Raw genomic sequence first — 5,189 nt, 5'->3', positions numbered from 1 at the left:
ATTGTAAACTTATAGGCCAAAAATATGTTTCCACATCAATTTGTAGAATTTTCTGACCAAATTTAGATATTATTGTAATTATCATGTGGTAATTTGGAGATAGAAGTTTGAATTATCCCTAGAAGACAATTGAATTTTTCATCTATCTCCAAGGCATGGGCTAGTATTGAACATACAAATCTAAATGTAATTTTTTTATTTTTTATAATCTTATTGGAGGTACACATAATTCAACATGGAATTACTTTCGATAAGCGTGTAGAAATTCATTTAAATGATAGAAAATACTAAATATGTTCAAAAAATCTTGAAACTTCTACATGACAACTTATATGTTGTCTATTACATGTAGAAAAGTAATTTGGGGTATATAAAATAATTATTTTGCAAGTTACTTCACAAGGGTGTATTAATTAGTTAGTTAAAAAATAGAAAAATAACTTTTTTGCGCAACAAGTGGCAATGTAAATCCATAAATGTCAACAACATGACAAGTAGCACACGCGTGCCGCGCCGCATTGTTACTAGTATAATTTAATGAATTCTTAATGCATACATATGGTTGTTACCATATGTTAATAGCAAAGATAAAGTTAGCACTAGGGTTCTTCTCAAGTACCCACGCCACTCAAACCTGTGTACGCTGCCATCCGTTCATATTGGATACTCAGCCAGGAGACCAACATGGGCCTCGAGCTATGCCAACAGGAGGATAAGTTTGTTACAGTAGTATTTTTAGCACTATACTATGTCCATTACTAGAGAATGGACCTTTCATCCTACCTCTTAGTACTGGTCACATTTGGATCCGGTACTAATACTTTCGTACACTCCTTTGGTATCGGTCACATTTGGACCCGGTACTTATGCTAACATTAGTACCAAGTCCAAATTTGGGATGCCCCGGAGGCCCTTTAGTACCGGGTTGGAGCTCCACCCGGTACTAAAGGGTCTCTTTCTCACGGATGGCCTTATCCCCCTCATAGGCGGGTAGTACTTCTCCACATTTCTCTTTCTTTTTCTCTTTCTCATGGGTAGACACTTCTCTTTCTCAGCTCTCACAGGCGAACAGGAGGTGGCCGGTAGGACCAGCAGCGGTGGCGCAGGAGGACGGGAGCAGCGGTGGCGGAGGCGGAGGCGGAGGCTGCGGGGCTAGGCGGTGGTGGGCGGGCGGGTAGGAGCCGGCGGAAGGGGCAACGGGGATGGGTGGAGGTGGAGGTTGCAGGGAGGGGTAGGGAGGAGGTGGAGTGGGCGACGGGGGCGGGGCCAGGTGGCAGGGCGGCGGGAGAGCGGCGAGGTGGAGGTGGAGGGTGGTGGAGGTGGGAGGAGGGTGGCGGGGTAGAGGGTGGTGTGGGCGGGGATGGGAGGTGGAGGCGGCGGGGCCGGGTGGAGGCGGAGTGGGCGACGGGACGGGGCCGGGCGGCGGGATTTTTGTAAAAAATTTTAATACCCTTTAGTATCGGTAATCTCAACCGGTACGAAAGGACCCCTCTTTAGTACCAAATTGCTAGTGCCGGTTGCACAACCGGTACTAAAGGGGGGTTCCCGACCGGTACTAGACGTCCATTCTCTAGTTGTGGTACAGTAGTATTTTTTAATGAATCAGACCATTAATTATGTACCGGAGAAAGTAATAGATAGAATTCCCAATTTGACACTAGAGAAAGTACTTGTTCCTTTCTTGACCCTCAGAAAAATTTCATTCCCTATTTGACACAGAGTTCAACTTTCTTTCCTTATATGACACTCTGTTGGATTTTCCATCCTTGAACCATTAAATGCCATGTGAAAAGATTATTTTTCCCCTATGGGCCCACCATCCTTCTTTCTCCCCTCATCTCCTTCTCCCTCTGCTCCACATCGGCCTGCCGGCTGTCATGCCCCCACGGGAGACCGAGCCCCATTGGCCGTTAGGCCCCTTGGGAGGCCTTGCGCCGCCGACCGCCGTGCCCTCACGGGAGGTCGAGCCCCACACTGCGCCTTGTGCACGAACTTCCAGTCCTGCGCCTGGCCCATGTGGGAGCAGTAGTTGGCGGCACCACATAGGGAGCACCACTGGAACTCATGATGTCGGGTCTCGCGCCACCCTCGCTGGACGTGCGAGCACAGCCGGAGCTCCGCGCCGTCGCCGTTGCTGTCGCACATGCCGGCAACGGGCTTCTTCCCGGCTGCTGCCTGGGCACCGTGGGAGGCCTACCAGTCGACCATGAACTGGTTCACTGCTTGGGGCTCGGCCTCAGGGAGGCTCCACCTAAAGTCCGAGAGGAGTGGGCAGCCGCTGGAGCCCACAGCCGCTGCCGCCGCTGTGCCGAGTGGGACCATGTCAGCGAAGGGGTAGTGCAATGCGGCAGCCACAGAGAGCGCAAGGGTCAGCTCGCGGGCGTTGGTGGCCAGCAGGAGGCACCGGCTCTCAGTGGGGTCACGCCGCACGCCGTAGCCATCTTGGAGGCAGTGCCGGAGGAGCGACCCCCACGAGAAGCACCATTGACTCGACCTCCCACGGGGGCATGGCGGCCAGCGGCGCCTGGCCTCTCGCGGTGCCGAGCGGCCTCCCAAGGGGCCCGGGAGCTGACGGGGCTCGGCCTCGCGTGGGGGCACGGCAGCCGACAGGGTAGTGTGGAGCAGAGGTAGAGGGAGAGGAGAGGAGGGAGAAGGGTGGTGGGGCCCATAGGGGTAAAATCATCTTTTCACAAGGTATTTATCGGTTCACAGATGTAAAATCTAATAGAGTGTCATATAAGGAATGAAAGTTGAACTCGGTATCAAATAGGGAATTCTATAAAAGTAATACATGTCAAAATCCTTAGACTTTGTGAGTCCTTTTTATTCCACGAATGGAATATTGGGAAACAAATCTCAAGTTGACTCGAATACAACAATGTAAAGGAAGCACTCGTGGTTTCATTCTGAAAATTGACCGTCCCTTTACATCGGGGTAGGGCTACCCAATTATAGTGACCCGGGGGCCATTTTACATACCATGAATACTCTTTCTCATGTACTACATTCCTAGAATATGCCATACATAAAGGTCTTTGGAGGTAACTTGTACAACTTGAACTCTCCTACTGAGTCACGCTTATCATGCCTCCAGGCAGTCATGCTAATCATGCCTCCGAGGATTCATGCTTCTCACGCCTCCTTGTAGTCATACTTTTTACGCCTTTGTAACCTTAGCCTTGTGCTAGTAGACTTATTAACCTCGTGCTTGCAAGCTTCTCAGCCTTGTGCTGGAAAAGTAGCCCAGCCTCGTGCCCTCACCTTGGCACATTCTTTTCAGCGATCCTGAGTAGAAAAACATGATGAAGAGCTCATCACTCGAGGTTAGCTTCGAGCGACCGAGGGTAAGCCATTTTATATTTTAGCCATCAGCAAATAACCCTTAGCTTCGAGAAGAAGTGATAGAGAGAATGCGAGGTTAATGTGGTTTTGACGCCAGACTAGAACTAACGAGGTTAACTGACTTTTTACAAGGGTCTTGATTCTGCGAGGTTAGTTGGCTCTTGCCGGAAAAAACAAGCTCGAGGGTGACTGTCTTTTTGGGTGATCCCCAATAGTAGCTCCTCATGGGTGAGGGTCGACATCGATAGGCCGAACCCGCGACAATGGATTGCTTCTCCCAAAAAACATCACCCTCGAGTGCGAGGGGAGAAACAAGCCAACGGTTACCTTTTTGTGTCCTATGTGTTGATTTCCCATTGGTTGACTCTTCGTATTCGGCTCAAGGTTTAAGATGTCATTTTGTGCTCGTTAGGGCGCCTATAAAAGGGGTGGTGTGGTTCACTTTCGAATTACCCTCGCATCTTGACCTTTTGCTCACTACTTGTTGCTATTTGCTTCTGGCACACCGCTTGCTTAGTGCTTTTGAGATCTGCGCATTGCATGCTGTCTTCCTTGATCTCCAAAGTTTCAAAGGTACTGATCTTACCCACATTTTTTGTTCTTGTTTGTAATTTGCTTTATCATTTTTATTTTGACTCGACATTTGCGTGTTGTTCAGCTAGCTCATATTATGCAAATGGTGAGGTTGATGACTCCCGAGGAACTTGCGGAATAAGCGAGACTGCGCGAAGAGGCTGGTGAAGGTCATGGGACAGATGAGGGTGTTTCTGAGGGGGGGTGCTATAGACGAAGGTGGTGCAGGAGCTGCTGGTGATAGTGGGGAAGACCTCTCGAACGTTGAGGCTGATCTGTCAGAGCTAATGGTATGAAAGGACCTTCACCCTCCTACCCTGCGATTCAGGAGGTCTCTAGCCTCGCAAAATACCATAGACTTTCTTGAAGGAGTTGCTAGGGCTCTAGGTGACGAGGTTGTGCCAGCACCACGGGTTGGCAAGGCTGTTGTTTTCAGGGATTTTTTCACCGCTGGCCTAAGGTTTCCATGTGACAAGACTCTGTCTAAAATTTTGGATAGGTACCATACCAAGCTTCACCAGTTGACCCCAAACTCTTTCGTCGTGCTCTCTAAGTTTTACTGGGCTCAGCAAACCTTTGGTGGTGCTATTGATGTTGAGGGGTTCGTGAGGCTATTTGAGCTTCATATTTAGAGAAAAAGAGTGGAATTTGATGATGAGGATGGCGTTTTCGAAAGGCAGTTCAGCTGTTGTACATTCACGACCCGGAGGAAGAATGAAAGCAAGAAGATTACTAGGGTCGAGCTTTCTTTAGCTCAAAAGAATAGATGGGATGATGACTTGTTGAAGTGTTGGTTCTATGTCGAGATTGATATGTCCGAGGCTTCCGGTATTGTTCGCTCATTCTACCTGTTTTATACCTCTATGGGTCCTATGAATGTTATTACCACTCCTCAATTTTTGAAGTCAAAAACTCTTAAAGACTGCGAGAATGCTTTAATGTTAGCCTTGTCATCAATCACTAGATGAGATTTGGTTGAGGAGTTTCTAGCTGCCAACATTTGGCCTCTTTTTGATGGATGGGAGATAGAAAAGATTTGTGGAAAACTATTACATGGTGCACTCGCTCGGTCCCCTACCCTGTATTTGGGATGAAGTTGCCAGAGGGGGTTAACCCCGAAATTTTTGTGGACGAGGTTGAGAGGTGCGCCATAGACATTCTTGGCCCTTGTCATGAGAGTGAGCTGTCATTTGCTCGCAAGCTCGTTGAGCACTGCCTCTGGATCAACCACGTGTTTGAGGAGATGGGAATCGAGGTTGAGCCTGGCTCGAAAC

This window comes from Setaria viridis, chromosome 8 (genome assembly GCF_005286985.2).
Source record: "Setaria viridis chromosome 8, Setaria_viridis_v4.0, whole genome shotgun sequence".
Taxonomy (NCBI): Eukaryota; Viridiplantae; Streptophyta; class Magnoliopsida; order Poales; family Poaceae; genus Setaria; species Setaria viridis.
The sequence above is the reverse complement of the archived record's forward strand: the minus strand, read 5'-3'. Positions refer to the sequence as shown.